Genomic DNA, 17,511 nt, shown 5'->3' with positions numbered 1-17,511 from the left:
CCAATTGTAAGGTCTGTTTGACCTTAAAGTGCTATGAAAATCAGAATCCCCGTATTTTCACATAAAATACTCAAAAACAACTAGATCTATTTTGTCAAACCCTCGTTCTTCTTTTTCTCCAAATAATAACAAGCTACGATAGGTCAGGCTCTGATATCATGAAGGATTTGAGCAATACAATCTACAAAACCCGAAGAGCATCTACATGCAAGACCCTGTCACAGAGAAGAAAAGACAAAGAAGAGGCAAGGGTTTTGCTCTGAAAATATGGAAAATTATATTATTAGATTGAAAAGATAAATTGAAATTTACAATTGATAAATCATCATAAAAGGAGATCATAAAACTTAAAAGGAAAACCCTAAGAGGTATATGACATTTAATAATTTCTATTTAATTATTAAATGAGAATGCCAGTGCATAAAGGGAAATCTTAAGAAGGGGGTAAAGGTAATTTAATAAATTAAATTAAATTAACACTTTACACTAACATTTTGTATTGCATTATAAGCATGGTTATATTTCACGCAAAGCATACAAGCATAATAGAAATACTCAAATCACTTAATTGATTTTCAACATTAATTTTTTTCACCTAGCATAATCATTTTCTCCTCTTAATATTCTTTCACTTTTACTCAATTTATAGGTGTGAACAACACATTCTCATGTTGGGGACCACTATGGAAAATAGTGGGTGGTCCTTTATGTTCAGTGATAAAATGGAAGCACTAAATAGGATGTAAACCTCTACTTTACGAGGCACTGACCATTCAAAAATGTATCTATAAGGGAAAGAGGGAAATTTCAAAATATGATTCCACTTATGATCCAAATTAGATTAGCTAGAACTCAAAGGAAAAAGGGTGTTAATACTAAATTCAAATTATAAATGGGAATGTACTCTTTTTGGCCCTTGATAGGATGATGTGAATGTAGAATTGAACTAATTGCTTAAATAATGTAAATCTAAATGTTATGTATGTACCATTAGCCCAATTAAGATGTAAATCTAGGATAAAGATATGAAAGACTCACCTTGAAATGCATAGAAGAAGATGTATTTTAGCTCCAAAACTTGCAGATATGAATTTTTTCTGAACTTCTAATCATGAGTCTTGAAATAAAATGACAAAAGGAACAAAACCCATAAATATCCCTGAAAATGGAGACTAAAGGACTAGGCTGACTTGGGAAGATGTCCTATAACTAGGTTGACATAGTTCGACAACCTGAAATTGACTTCTCCAAAAAGCTCTAGAAAAGTAGGTTCCATATCTATAATCCTTTCGATGATATCCTACAAATCAATACAAAAAAGAAGGGTTTCGAGGGTTTTGTTGTGGGAGGGCTTGCCTTGGTCAAGCCCTAAGTTAAGGAATTAACCATAATTGAGAAATGTAAATATAAAGGAAACAAGATAAATGTAAATATTCACTTTGCTTGTAGAAACTCTTGTCAATAAGGATTTGTTGTGATGTATGTTGTAGATCTTGAATTGGGTATGAAGGATGTAGGATATCTCCACAATTGCAATGGATCTATCATAACCACATCATGGAGCCATGGATGTAAATATGCAGGAATGAAGAAGATAATGAATGCCTTAATGTAGATCTCCTCCCTTTATGGCCAACAACATGCTAGATCTTGAAGAGGAAATGCTAACAAAAGATCCTTGAATGCTTGAAGATACTTGCTTGCTTGAATTCCTTGCCTTGAATTCTTGATGAGATGTCTTAAAAATAAGATGAGATATGGAAATGAAGCCCCCAACCCTCCATAAATGCTCATTTTTGGGTGGTAAAACAACTCAAGCTGACGAGAGAGTAAAATTAATTAATTGGTAAACTCGAGAACTTTCAAGCTTCAAACTCTACAATCACTAAGGACTAGGTCGACCTAGTCCTAGTGGACAAGTCAGGAAGAACACAAAAAACTCCAGAATGTGGTATAGGTGAAACTAGAAGACGATAGACTAATTAGGAGATATGGTCAAAAGGGTGACAAAATGACACCTAGAAGACCATGTCAGAAGGAGAGAGATGATAAAGAAGAATGAAATGGCAGGGGAGAGGAGAACAAGAGACATCAAGTACAAGTCCACCCATTGTCTGACAAAGGAATTATGGGAAGTGTGCTAAAAGGTCTTACAAGAAAGTCCATTCATCCACATCTACAAGTGTATTTAAATGTGAGTGACATGTCCAAGACAAGATAAATATTTAATATTAATTCCAAGCTAATCTAATTCATCATAATATTAGTAATTAGTTTGACCACATAGTATTTTGCCCCAAACTAAAATTATTAGTCCTTTGCCTAGGGAACTAATATTTTCATTAGACTTCTTGCCTGCTAATTTTTTCAATTTTTGAATGTTACTTTTTACAATATAAATTAATTCATTTTCAAATCAATTTTGTACAAAAATTTTTGAATTCTTATTGGCTGGTGTCATTTTTACTAGGGTAAAATACATTTTTTTAATAAAAAAATTACAAAAAAACTCTAGAATGTTCCTCAAGCTCAATCCTCCTAATCTTCTTATAGTTCAGCTGAGAAATGAGTTGTAATGATTGCAGGGTCATAGACAAGAGTTGCAGTGATAAGTGCATTCTTTGTTAATGTTTGTGGCAAAATCTCAGTTGCTCAAGCACCATTGTGAAATTTGAATCATCCATTAAATTAGCCACGACAGTTCCTAATTTTTCTCTTCATTCAAAAAATCAACATCCTTTCTTCTCTTAGAAATCATGTCGCCAAACAAAAGCTGAAGAAACTTTGCCTTTTTCCACGATTGTCACTACCTTTAGTAGTTGAATTAATCCTAAAGCAAGTGAAGTTATGTCCCTTAATCTTCTACATTAGAAGTAAATAAAGTTCTCTGAGCTCCAAATCTTGATCTACCATGAGAGGATTTATCATGCACCCAATTTGCAGACACACAAACTATTGTGGATTCTTCATCATGAGCTCCACAACTTTAACCCTTTGATGAAGCTTCTACACATAACCATTCACAAGCACAAGTTTCAATGTCTTTGAGGGCACCATTAAGGGAACACAGAACACATAATTACCCTTGCATGCAAATATTTGGAGGAGTTGTTGTTGAAATATCTAAATCTAGTATTTTGATTGAACACTTTGAGCAAGTGGGTTTCGCAGATGAGTTGTTCAAGGCTCTTCTCAATGCTTCATATGATTCCATCTATTTGACAATGCATGGAAGAAGAATCTTATACTTGTCTTTCACCCCATCTTCTATTTTCCTTGTTCTTGGCAAATAGCTCAAAATAGTTGACTCAACTCTTTTGTCCATCTCTTTCCCTGCCTATCACTATTATGATGCAACCTACTACAGCAAGCTTTATTTTAAAGTTTAATTCTCTTGTCTTGATAAGCAAGAAGCAATTTTTCTTACAAATTTGTTTTAGTTCCTATTCTAAATTTAACCATTGCAATCAATTTCCTTACACAAATTAATACAAAAATCATGTTGTTGCATCTCAATATCATACCTGTTTTCCACCTAAAAACTAAGAACACTACAAATTGTATCCAAAAGGCAAGGGCTCCAACTTGCAAAGAGCCCTTGTTATTACATAGAGCTTAAAAAGGACCCTAAAGAAAAATAATCCAAGGGATTCTTGAACTCAATCCCATATTTTACTAAAGAAAACATGAGTAAACCGCAAAGTCCACTAGCCACCAAGGGCAAAATACCAATAACAAAGCATAAGGACTAAAAACCACTAATTCACAATAGGAAAATGTAATAAAAATATATTTAAAATTGGAGGATCAACAACCTTTAGGTATAAAATGATGTTTGAGAAAGCATCCATTCAAAATACTCCAATTGAAATTGGCATCTTAAAGGTATTTTCATCTAAAATATTAGATATCTAAATAACTAAAGAGAAGTAAACATGATGTAGTCTACCTTTCTTTTAATATGTTTGATCTCAACATAACAGAATTCAAAGTTGCAAAACTTTTGTCAAATACCCTGTCAGGCCATTTTTTCAGCCCATTTTCCACTACCCCATGTCAAACAACAACACCCTTTTCTTCTCAACATAATTTGGCCTCTAACTTATTATTAGTTCCTAATAATCATTCAAAATCATAGAGTGAGAAATCTAAGGTTTGTTGGAAATATGTGGTCCTACAAATAAAATTAGAAGATAGAGATGTTCCTGAAGGAGATTTAATTATTATTCAATCATATCATAGGGAATATTATAATATATTGTCCCAACCTTATAGGAGTTTCCTGATTGACTCAATACTCTCAATTGTTTTTCACTGTGTATTTAGTGTAGAGTCTCTACAAATCAATGTGTATCCATTCACAATCTTTATGGGTTAAACTTTCTAACTCAAACTCCTATTGAATAGTCATTTATTTTCCTCATGTTCTCCTAATTCATTTTGTGTTTACATGTGTAAAACTTGAGAAAGATTTTGTTATGTGAGATATATTATTTTAACCTCCTAATGATTATCTTATAAGCATAAAATTTTAACCAACATTAAATATTTGGCTTCAACGTCCATAAGAGGCAAAATCATATATAATAATGGCTCCTCCTCACTACCTCCTTTATTCTATGTCAAACTCATGTCATTTGATGCTCTACGATTATTGAATAAATAAATAAAGACACGAGAGTAATTATTATTGTGTTATCAATTGATTTCTCAAGGTTTCTATAAAAGGAGTGTAAGCTTATATAAGGTCCAATAAATTTTGGTGTCCTTTAACAATGTATCTAAGGGTACATAATATTATATAAATTTGATATTACCAAAGAAGATTTTTTTGTGAATTTGATAGTCCAAAAAATGATTTGATTATTTCTTTCTCATGAGAGATTTTAAAATAAAATTTATTTCATTTAAGGCCAGTACACTAATTATGTCAAAGGCATTTATTATTTGGAAAGGATGACCTATGTTTTAAAATCAATGGTCAAAATTTTACCAGAACTAATGCATGATGATCAAAACTATTTTCATCATTTATTTTTTCTCCACTTTGATAATCTATTTAATTAGCAATTATATGCATTAAAGACAATTGAGAAATTCTCATCCATTCATCGGATCTTCATTGGGCCTCAATTCCATGGTTATACATTTTATTCATTGATTATTAATGCACCATTTGATGTTGTAATTAATTAATTAAAAATTAATATAATTAACTAAAATTAAAACTTGAAAGATGATAATATAATTTTTGTATGGTACATTTGGGTGCTACAAAGACAACAGTTGAAAGCATGCTCATATGCCATTTCACTTTTTTCACAAAAGCACGGAATTTGACTACACAGTTGAAATCCATGCTTGTTTTCACATTTAACAAACCTTGTATAATATTTTACTATTATTTTAGTGCTTTTTTTTTTATGACTATTATTTATAAGTTTAGCTTGTTTTCTCATTAGATAATGTGTTACTATAAGTTCATTAAAAAATTGTTTAATTTGTAAAAGATTAAAAAAATGGTTAGCAAATATTTATATACTTTATTAACTATAAAGTTTTACATTGAAAAATAATAATTTTTCATAATAGCATACACACACCCCCACCCTCCGCCCCCAAAAAAAAAAAAAAAATCTTGCAATAGTCTTCCACCTTTACATATAAAAGATTACAAAATGTGCAACGTTAAATTTTCTACTTTTATCACCACTTGTCGTACAAACAAAATGGGCATTCAACCCTTGCAATCATGTATACATATTTAATCAAGTACAAGAGGATGGTCCCTTATAAATTAAAATAAGTAACCTATTGTGTCAATAAATGTACATGTCTATCATGTATACAAAATACAAAATCTCAAGTCTATCAGAAATTGTATCATGAAATTCTAATGAAACAAACAAAGTTCAAACCCAAAGAAGACAGAAGTCACCACTCTTCAACTTTGTCTACCATCTTGGCCTCTTCCACACCAAAAAGTTGCATTTCCCCTTCCTCATCCATGGGGCACTCATCTACATCCTTTCCCAAAACCTTGTGCTTTACCCTCCACCTCTATCCACTCCTTCCCCACTCCCATTGGGTTCTTGATTTGCAATATTTTCCTAATTTTCACCTATCAAGTAGCTTAAATTTTTTAATTTTTCTCATGTCAATTTGAATCCACTTCAAACTACATTGCAATACAAACTCTCAATTGGTTTGTTTAGTCATAGATGACAATCTGCATCATCATTGCTTCACCCTTCCTCTTTCTCCTTTTTCTAATGAGTGCCATAATAGAAAGAGATACACATGAACCAAATCATCCAAATTAGTGATAAAACCATGCTCTAGTTCAAAATATATCATAATGGACCCTAAAATTTATCATTATTCCTGACTCACATCCCAAAATTCATCATTATTCCTGACTCACATAGTGTTTCACCACTCTTTGCATCTCTTCAATTCCATCCACCTCGAGACTCGATGTAAAAATATGGAGATATTTGTGTTGGTTATGTACTTGAATTTGGAAAGAAGGTACTAAATCCCAACAACCCCTTCGCCATGGAAAAGAAGAAAAGATCATCTAAGGAGAAAATAATTCTCAACCTTTTCTATGAGGCTTTTCCCTAGAAAGACATTTGTTGCTTGGTTTCTTGCAAACAAAAATTGATCTCCATCTTTAAGGCCAAACTTCTTAATTCTTCCTTCACTGCCAATATACCAAATGTTGTTAAACCAATACATCATTCCTTGACAAAAATCAAGGTCACAAACATCATGCATAGTAATGAAAATGTACTTTGTATCACACTAACATCTTTCACCATATTTTCCTCATAAATAAGGTTACTTCATAATTTTTTTTAAAAACATCTATTTTCATCAAGTGATATGCCAAATCCTCTAACAACTTAGCTGATGAGTCAACAAACCATTTAATTGCCTACATATCAAGGTATCAAATCAATTTCCAACTTGGGCATAGTAACAGAGTCTCCTTCCCTCTATATGTGGGATATTTGAAACTATAGAAGTTATCTTATTTCTTTCCTATGATTGTGATAAACTTTTCAATTTTCCATGCATAGTCTCAACCATTTGCAATCGCATTTACAAAACTTAGTGAATCTCCTTCAAGGTGGATTTGTTCTACTTAAATGCATTTGGCCATTTCAACTACAAGAAGGGTAGCTTAAGCTTCCACTTCATTATTTCTCTCATCTTCTAACTTTCTCAATTCAACTGCCAATATGTTGCCTAAGGTGTCCCTTACTACACAAGTAGCCCCTAATGACCCCAAGTTACCTTTTAAGGTTCCATCAAAATTTATTTAACCCATCCACCATCTGGATTCATATGCATCACATCATCTCTTGGCCTACTAGTAGGATAAACTCTAGTCTACCCATTAGAGGTGTAAAAAGATATTATGAATTATAAACCAAATTTTTATTTAAAAATTCATAATATATTATTATTCTTATTTAATAAAATTGTGTGTGTGTGTGTGTGTGTGTGTGTGTGTGTGTGTGTGTGTGAATTAAAAATTTATTATAAGAACTATAATTTTTAAAAGTTATTATAAGTCTATAAATTTAATATTATTTGTCTTTTATACATTCACTAAGATTTATTTTGAGATATTTATTTAAAACATTAGTGCGAGAAAATAATTTTGTAAGATTCTATGTTTTCATGTAAAATGAATACTTAGAATAAGATTCATCTATAATCTATACTTATTTTCATATCAAATCACATCAAATAATTGATTGCTTATTTATATTTCTTTATAAAAACTCTTTGATGGAAAAAAGAGCTAAAAGTAGATGGAGGAGAGGAAGCAACGCTAGAGTTTTATAAGAGTGGTGCATGAAGTATTCAAAGTTTATGAAAATTGATGCCATTAATGGAAGAAAAGGTAGTCATCATGGAGGAGGGAGCAACATAATAAATGGAAAGATGATACATATATCTACATGATTTTATCATTAGTTTTTATTTATTATGTTGTTTCGACAGTGAAATGTCAGTTGGAAGATAGAGTTACCTTGATGACTTTGAGGGGTTATAACTTGATCATACAAAGTCAAATTTTGGACTTCAAATGGTTGATTAAAAACTCTTAGAGAGCTCTATACTTTGGTTCAAATTTAGTGCAAGTTTGATATATTTTATTTATTGATATTTTGATCTAAGTTTTTTATCGATTCTTTTAGCTATGGTAGCATTACGAGTTTATGACATGTTACATATTGGATATTTGGTGATTTGACATGATTAGTAGTATTTGGCACATGTTATGATATTGGGTCTACAAGTTGTGCAGTGTTATAGGTGGCTAGTACTTATCATTCATACATGTCTTGGAAATAGGTTATACGCCCATAGACCTTCATTGTTGGTGCAAATTTAGATTTGTGACATGACCTTGTCACCTAGTTTGTAGTTTATTTTCATGTAGAGATGTTGATATCAGGTGCAGTCATGATGGGGAACCTATGTTGTTGACTATGTGATGTTGAGAGTTGGACATATTGAGAATTACATGCTTTCGTGGATGTTATCATGGTACCATAAACACTTTTTGTTGACATGATCCAAGAGGAAATTTTAAGTCAAAATCAAAGTGTTCCTAAAGTTCCCTAAACTAATGCCAAAATGAAGTACTCTCCAACATGACTCTAATCCAACTTGAGCAAAGAAAAACAAAGTTCATATACACAAATAGTGTGCAATGAAACCTTAAAAAAGACCAAATATATAATTAAAAAAATCTCAAAAGTGAGCAACGGTGGCGTCAATGAGAAGTGCTCGCTACCATAATTTTGGTGCTATTTGTTTCACATAAAACAGAGCTCATAGAACAAAGATATGACCAGTCAAAGTTTCAGGTTGACCAGATCAAGATGATGAGATCAACATTTTCTTAAAAAGGAAAATAATATTACTAAATACAATTAAATGTAAATGTGATAGTGGAACTTGCAACCTTCCCTCTTTAAACCAACATGCCACATATTCATGTTGAAAATTAATGGTGGCACATTTTATTTAAGCATTAAGTTTGTCGCCACAAAAAAAGTTGAAGCATGGTGTTTGTAATCTACTACCTCTATCGAAGCAAGAGCTCTCTCTAGCCAACCTACCAATGACACATTTCAAAATATAAAGTGTATTGGATTTATTTAAACTAACCTACCATTCCCATCATTCCAAAAAAAAGAAAAAAATTGGGGATATGGGCCCGTACAAAGTTAGTTGGATTTGGAGAAGAAACTTGGACTCGGAGCTGTAGTTCATTCGAACAAACACTTTGTAATCAACCTCTATGTTCTCTTCTCTCCTCTCCTAGGCTAAGGATCATGGTTAGTTTGGCTTCTTTTAGGGAGCTCATGAACACATTTTGAGCTTTTCTGATGGTGTGAGGTCTTAATTGGTTCTCTTATCAAAGGAGGTTTAATGTCATGTATAGCTTGTGTAGGCTTTTATTGGGAGCTGTTTTCTTGGTTTAGAGATATTGGTTTCATTTGATATTACTAGAATATTAGCTATGTGTAGACCTTGAGGATCTTTGTTGAGGATCAAGGGAGTTATCAGCAATGATGTGTACTTAATGTTTGCAAATGTTATAGGGTGTCTCAAATCCTATTGCTATAGAAGGGTCTTTTGCATTTATAGATACCCAAGTGGTTGGCGATTATCTTCGTATGATTGGAGATGCTAACATCTTAAGGATTCAATGGGTCCCTTGGTAGAGGTGGGGTTTAAGATTTCATTTGACATGTTATCCTTATTGATAGAATAGTTGCACTTTTGATTCTACATTTGAGTTTCAACATGATATGAGTATTTGATATGATATTTTCATATTGAGAATGTTATCTCTTTGGAGATGGTTTATTCATGTTGCCATGTTAAGTTCCTAATTGTGTGCATTGGTCATTTGCTTGACACTTTGTGATTGTGTTTAGTTGCATTTGTAATTTGGCATGGATTGATTGATCCATTACAAGTACTCCTCGGTACTTACAAACTTAGGTGATGCTAATATTCTCTTTGTGATTAATGATATGTGTTGGGTCAATTGATGGTTTAAAGAGGAAGAGCAAGGAGCATTGTCCTAGTATGGACTTGAGAGGATATCACTTTTGTCCCCTCCTACTCTACTTTGTAGTTTACTACTTGAGATTGCTCCTTTCGAGTGCTTAATATTAAAATTTTATCTTTCATCAATATAGATCTTGAGCTATTGTTGGAGCTAGCTTTTTTAGGGTTTATTTGAGAGATAGCTGACATTTTATTGGGTGTATTATTTGGAATGAGAATTGTATGAGTTTAATCTTTTTATGAGAGGCTTTCATCCATGATGATTACATGATGTGTTTAGTTTTGGTCTAAAAAGGAGGTTAAATATGTTCTTAACTTTGTTACTCAATAAAGCTGATGTAGGACATTGATGATACAAGTCTTGATTTACAATGTCTCTTTGATCTTAATGAACTTCCTTGATATTAAATTACTCTTGTTCAATTTTGAGTTCATTGAAGATTTGTGATCACTAATTTGTGTTCATATGTCATGTGAGAGATGGCATGATGGTTCCTTTTATCTATTTCCTTTGTTGTTTATGGAGAACATAAGAGAGCGTCAAAGATTTGTGAGTCATGCTTGCATGCTGTTGGTTCACAAGTTTTCTCTTTCTTCCATGAGATTCATGTTTCATAAAACTTAGGAGGATGGTGACATTGTTAGCCATGGTTACGAAAGTGAAATATTATGATTTGTATGCTTAATGGATGAAGGATAAGGTCAAAGTAAGAGGCTTATAAGAGAGCAAATCGTGGAGTCCGGGGACTATCTATGACTTATTGGAAGATGAATGGAATATGATCGCAAAATGGGAACGTTTAGATTGCATTGCTTGATATATTTCTGAATAATTGCAGCATCAAATACTCAGTAAAAAGCGCAAGACTTCCTTTAAAACTCGAGAATTGGTCCAACAATCCAGAGGAAGGATATTTTGTAGGAGAAGTTATTGCTTAATCTTGCAGCAGTTACAAACTCTTTGTGGGGTCTAATTCAAGGTATTGTAAAATATGTTTAATATATATCTGTTTTGGTTTTTTGGTACATTGCAACTGTGCTTAACCTTTTACAGAAGAGAGGAAAATTCTTTTTTTTTTGCTTTGTTTGATTTTATGTTCGTTTATGTAGGTGTGTTTTCTTAAGCAATACACAGGGACTCTAGCTCTAGCTCTATTAGAGCTCTTGTTGAATATGTAGAAGTTATCCTTGGAGGCAGGTACCTAGGCTTAGGCCTACTGCAAAAGAAATAATTTCTCATTGAAACACAAACGCAAATGATGCAAAACACATTGTTAGAAGGGGTGAACAAGGTAGCATGGAATAGCACAGGAATTTCATTTTATTTAATTAAAAAGAGGAGACCGAAATAAACAATTTATTCAGTTTGAAATCAAAATTTGAAATTTCATTAGGATTGCAACATATTATTTTGTCCCACAGTTTTGCTGCTGACTTTAATAATAGGCATGTTATTTTGCTCTTTTTGAGTTTCAAGAACAAAAAAAAAATGGGAGGCTCGACCAACAGTAGTCAAAGAGTTTCAAAAGGCAACAAAGGTTGCAATCTTTAGCAACTGCTTACTCTTTAAAGGGCATTTAATTTTGTCATTTCCAATGGGTTAACAAATGGATGATTTTTGGTAATTTCAATTGACCTACAATAGAACAAGTACAAAGGATTGAGCAATAAACTTTCATTGCGTGAAATCTCTCAATAAATTTTGATCATAAATTGATAAGTATTGATCAAACAACTTGCCTAAGGCAGAAAGTAATAAAGCATTCAAGTGTAGAGCTAATTAAGCTTATACAGCCACCCCTTGTTGGGGAGAAGTGGAGGTAGGAGACACAACCCATCAACAATGACAAAATTGCTATCAAACAGAAATCTACACAAAAGATCCAAACGCTTGTACATTTAATAGCAGGAGCACACAAAAGTGAAAATACAAATAACAGAAACATAATTTATTGAAAAAAAATAGGCAAGATAATATTATTTACAAATAGCGACGCTAAGAGGAATGAGTGTCTTATAAATCCACAGCAACAAAATCAAAATACTAGCAATTAAAAGGACCTCAGAGATCTTGGTGGTTAGCTATCATCAAATGCCCAAAGCATCAAGAGTAGCAAATATTGTCTTACATCATTGGTCTCTTTGAGCCTCTAACTATCTACATAAATTATCACCAGTGAAAACCCCTACTCAGCATATTAAATTGAAAAAAACAGCAAAGTAGCAAAAACAAACTTGCCACAAACATAAGAGGATAAGATGCACAGACAAAATGCAGTATCAGGCATGCAGTTACACCAACAAAGCAAAAACAAACTTCCCACAAACATAGGAGGGTAGATGCACAAACAAAATGCAGTATTGGTCATTCAGGCACACCACAAACCCCATGTAAATCAGTTCCAATTAGAAAACACTGAGTAATATTGCCCTGGGCATTAAGATGGTCAGTGTCAATCGAGAAAACTAATGTGCATCCCAACAGGCACCAGGCTAGATATTTTTTTGACAGATAAATACATAGAGCGTGCACACACCTTTAGTTCCAAATGGCAAGATAATAGTGCAAAAACACAAGGTAAAACAATGATTTTGTAAGATTGGACCCACATAATTTTCTAACCCCTCTAATGAATGTCATAGAGGCCATAAACTCCCAACAGTTTAGCTCAAGAAAGGTCCAGGTCATAAATAAACTACACAATACAAATTTTTGCTAGCAATTTCTCCAAACAATGAGCAATTCTCTGGATCTCTTGATGCAGAGAACGTGACCTTCAAAGTATCTCACAAAATAGTGACTTTTTAATGCCTTCCAGTAGAAAGACAGTATTCCAGGAAATCGGTCCAGAGCTACATTTTGGTTCTAGAGAGCTAAAATATGGCTTAAGGCAACTCAAAACAGTATTCCATGACTAATCTCTAGGCAAGATGATGTGCCTAGAAAAGCTCCTCACAAATACACAAACATGATATGAAGTTAAAAAATGGGCATAAATTAAATCAAAGATCATCGGGAACCATCTACTTCTTGATTAAAACAGTAAATTCTAGCTAATAAAAGGAGTCAGAGACTTCTTGTTCGTGTAACCCTTACAAACTAAGTGTACATACCTTAGTTCCATGGAATTTAAACTTGAAACCTCTTTTTAAAGAACACGACTTCTCCACCACTAGATCAACTTGGACCATTCTCATATAAATGATATTTGAATTCACATGGCCTGTACAACTGGAATGCCCATGAATTTCTCCAAACAACTTGCCTAAGGCAGCAAGTAATAGAGCATTCAAGTGTAGAGCTAATTAAGCTTATACGGCCATCCCTTGTTGGGGAGAAGTGGAGGTAAGAGACACAGAACCCATCAACAATGACAAAATTGCTATCGAACGGAAATCTACACAAATTCAAACACAAAAGATCCAAATGCTTGTACATTTAAAAGCAGGAGCACACAAAAGTGAAAATACAAATAACAGAAACATAATTTATTGAAAAAAAATAGGCAAGATAATATTATTTACAAAGAGCAACGCTAAAAGGAATATGAATCTTATAAATCCACAGCAACAAAATCAAAATACCAGCACTTAAAAGGACCTCAGAGATCTTGGTGGTTAGCTATCATCAAATGCCCAAAGCATCAAGAGTAGCAAATATTGTCTTACATCATTGGTCTCTTTGAGCCCCTAATTATCTACATAAATTATCACCACTGAAAATTCCTACTCAGCAAATTAAATTGAAAAAAACAGCAAAGTAGCAAAAACAAACTTGCCACAAACATAAGAGGATAAGATGCACAGACAAAATGCAGTATCAGTCATTCAGTTACACCAATAAAGCAAAAACAAACTTTCCACAAACATAGGAGGGTAGATGCACAAACAAAATGCGTTATTGGTCATTCAGGCACACCACAAACCCCATGTAAATCAGTTCCAATTAGAAAACACTGAGTAATATTGCCCCTGGGCATTAAAATGGTCAGTGTCAATCACGAAGGCTAATGTACATCCCAAAAGGCACCAGGCTAGATATTTTTTCAACAGATAAATACATAGAGCGTGCACACACCTTTAGTTCCAAATGGCAAGATATAGTGCAAAAACACAAGGTAAAACAATGATTTTGTAAGATTGGACCCACATAATTTTCTAACCCCGCCAATGAATGTCACAGAGGCCATAAACTCCCAACAGTTTAGCTCAAGAAAGGTCCGGATCATAAATAAACTACACAATACAAATTTTTGCTAACAATTTCTCCAAACAATGAGCAATTCTCTGGATCTCTTGATGCAGAGAACGTGACCTTCAAAGTATCTCACAAAATAGTGACTTATTAATGCCTTCCAGTAGAAAGACAGTATTCCAGGAAATCGGTCTAGAGCTACACTTTGGTTCTAGAGAGCTAAAATATGGCTTAAGGCAACTCAAAACAGTATTCCATGACTAATCTCTAGGCAAGATGATGTGCCTAGAAAAGCTCCTCACACATACACAAACATGATATGAAGTTAAAAAATGGGCATAAATTAAGTCAAAGATCATCGGGAACCATCTAATTCTTGATTAAAACAGTAAATTCTAGCTAATAAAAGGGATCAGAGACTTCTTGTTCATGTTATTTATCCAGGTCAAACATGATAATTTGGAAACTTATGACCCCAAAGTACTGATAGCATTATAAGACAATGCTTTTAAGCCAGAATTGGCCACTTCAATGTACTACAGCAGCAGAGCAGTTACTCATTTCCTCAAATGTATTTGACAGAGCTTTTCGCTTATAATGCATATCATCCTCATGAAAGTTGTAGGTGCAGAACCTACAATCCAGCAGAGAATACAGTAAAACTCGAAAATTTGGAACCCTTACAATTTAACACATCATTAGGCTTCCTCAAACCGAATCTAGGCTAGGACCTCCCAAACCCTTAATTGTATTGAAATGGCATTAGACAAAAACATTAACTAAGTTTATAGACAAGCAAATGAACGTTTAGTAAAAAGTCTTAAATCAGCATAGTACATGTGTAATTCTCATTCTAATAGGCAGCTTTGCTTTAACAGTCTACACAATGTAGAATGAACATGGCTGTGTAGGTAGCTAATATTCCATGGTTACTTAAAGTTTCAGATATCCACTGATGATGTTAAAACTAAAATAATAATAAATGCATGTAATCTAATCTAATACAAGCCCTGTGCCTCATTTAACTATTGTCTATTGTTAAATAAAATGTTACACGTGAGTGGAAAAAACCTCATAGACTGTTCAACAACTCTACAAATATGAAAATATCCCTCAGTGATTGTTAATACCTTAACAAAAAAGGAGGGCATCCATCAAATTAGAAGGTATGAAAATCTACAACCACAGCCACTCATACAACCAGCTGAGCACTTAACAAATCTATATTAAAAAAGGATGGCATCCCATAAATTTGAAAGTATGACCATCTACAACCACAGCCACTAATCCAACCAGCTTGATACTTAACAAATCTACATCAAAAAAGGATGGCATCCCACAAATTCGAAGGTATAACCATTTACAACCACACCCCCACTCTTCCAACCAGCTTGACACTTGCAAATCTGTATCACACCCATTTCACCTATCTAATACTCATCCTAGATCAAAAGAAAAACATTAATATCATCAAACAACCATTCCTACAGGCATTTAACATTACATTTGTTGCAAGCCTTAGCTTTCTCCCGCAGCCAAAAGAAAGCAAAATATTGATAGATTTGTTTGCCTCAAAACAGTGATAACTTTGTCCTCCAGGCATACGAACAACAACAGTGAAGTAGAACATAGATATAGCCCGTCCCCGCAAAGCATACTATGGCCTAGACCAACAAAACATGGAGACGAAAAACAGTACAAAAACGTACTGCCTCAAAGCTGACTAGTAACAAGAGAAACACTTACAAATAAACACATTCAAAGAAGTCATAATAACGAAATCAAGTGGGCAAGAAGCATCAGAGCGCAAGTGAATCTTTGTATTGTTGTATCCTCATTATTTTGTAGGATTCTAGTTCAATATGTCTCATCATATGCCAAGAATACCCACAAAAAAATTGCATGCTCAGCGACATACTTTATCAAACATCGAAAAATCATTTCATAAGGCATTACATATAAATAACAGTTATAGTTGGCCATGGAACATTAACATAAATAAATGTCAAAAACCATTTTTTCAAAACAAAAGGCATTAACTCACCCAAACAAACAGCGACTATTTCAATAGTACACATTAGCATAGCAATTATGTTACGTGTTTTGGACTTCACTGTGTCAATTTTTTTAGCATTGAGGATCATTGAGTTGACACAGTGAAATTCAGAAACACACCACATAAGTGATTATTTCAGATTAAAACACTCATAATGAGCGATGGACTTCAAAGAGCCCAGTCTCCTGATATCAAAACAAACTCCGATAATATTACAGGTACAGAGAAAAGGAATTCAGAACAAACCATGGTGAAACCATACCATTAGCGAGGACCGGGCATGTTAATAATATACTCTCCCCGAAGGGAACTGCCGGCTAGGGTTTCCTCCTCCCGTAAAAAATAAAATGGGGTTTTTCGATTTAGGCAAACCCTTTTCATTGTTTTGAGAACAGGGTTTCAAAACTCATTTTTCGTTTTCCCGAACCCTAGGCACATTACGCGGTACAAGAATGGGCATAAGAAATTCTAAATTAGGTTAGCAAATGCCATCATGAATAGTATGTTTACCAAATCTTTAAAATATATATTATATTAGTAAATAATGGAGAGTTATCATTTTTTATTAATTTTTAATGTTATTTTTTCTAAAATGTATGAGTTTTGTTGTATAAAAATGTATTGAGTTAAGGAGGAGACTTATGTTTTAGGATTTCATTTGTCAATTAATTCTATTTTTTAAAAATGTGCAAAAATAATTTAATCTAAGTTTATGGTGCATGTTCCTATTAAAATAAGTTTTAAGCTTTTTTATGAAGGCAGAGGACTAATGTTTTAAGTAGACTTTCTACTATTTATTTTTTTATGGGTAATCTAGTATCATATTTCAAAGTTACAAAGGTTAGATTTTAAAAAGTATTTATTTGATTGTAATTTATAATATTTGATTGGTTCAAAAGACTTTTTTGAGGTTTAAATCCTTTTTTTGGAAATAAAAAATGAAAGAAAAATATGAAGAGACAGTTTGGACAAGATAAAGATGCATTCATTGTGCATCAAAAAGGTTGGAGAAAAAATTAGCGAAAAAAGCTAGAGGGAGCATCGACATGGTGTTGTTTGCGAGGACTGGAGGGGTATGGTGATCCAGAACAATTCAAAACCCTCAAGAACTGCAACAGTTTGCTCACGATGTCATGGACGTTCAAGAGAAGAC

The 17,511-nt window shown here is 33.2% G+C and overlaps 1 long non-coding RNA gene and 2 other non-coding genes across 3 annotated transcripts; all 3 read right to left on the bottom strand.

Annotated features, from left to right (window-relative positions):
* Positions 1 to 12,165: 12,165 nt before the first annotated feature.
* Positions 12,166 to 12,246, bottom strand: LOC149567320 (small nucleolar RNA SNORD24). Its single transcript, XR_016363161.1, has one exon. It is a non-coding gene; the product is annotated as a small nucleolar RNA SNORD24 (small nucleolar RNA).
* Positions 12,247 to 13,705: 1,459 nt separating this feature from the next.
* On the bottom strand, positions 13,706 to 13,786 carry LOC149567319 (small nucleolar RNA SNORD24). The gene has a single exon (XR_016363160.1). It is a non-coding gene; the product is annotated as a small nucleolar RNA SNORD24 (small nucleolar RNA).
* Positions 13,787 to 14,622: 836 nt separating this feature from the next.
* Positions 14,623 to 16,826, bottom strand: LOC149567318 (uncharacterized). The gene is made up of 2 exons (XR_016362402.1): positions 16,621 to 16,826; positions 14,623 to 14,936 (listed from the first exon to the last, which is right to left on the bottom strand). It is a non-coding gene; the product is annotated as an uncharacterized LOC149567318 (long non-coding RNA).
* Between the last annotated feature and the right edge of the window lie 685 nt (positions 16,827 to 17,511).

The sequence above is a fragment of the Cupressus sempervirens genome, chromosome 3 (genome assembly GCF_028749045.1).
Source record: "Cupressus sempervirens isolate cs-2001-9-10 chromosome 3, ASM2874904v1, whole genome shotgun sequence".
NCBI lineage: Eukaryota > Viridiplantae > Streptophyta > Pinopsida > Cupressales > Cupressaceae > Cupressus > Cupressus sempervirens.
Note: the sequence above shows the minus strand (reverse complement) of the source record. Positions and strands in the feature narration are given on the sequence as shown.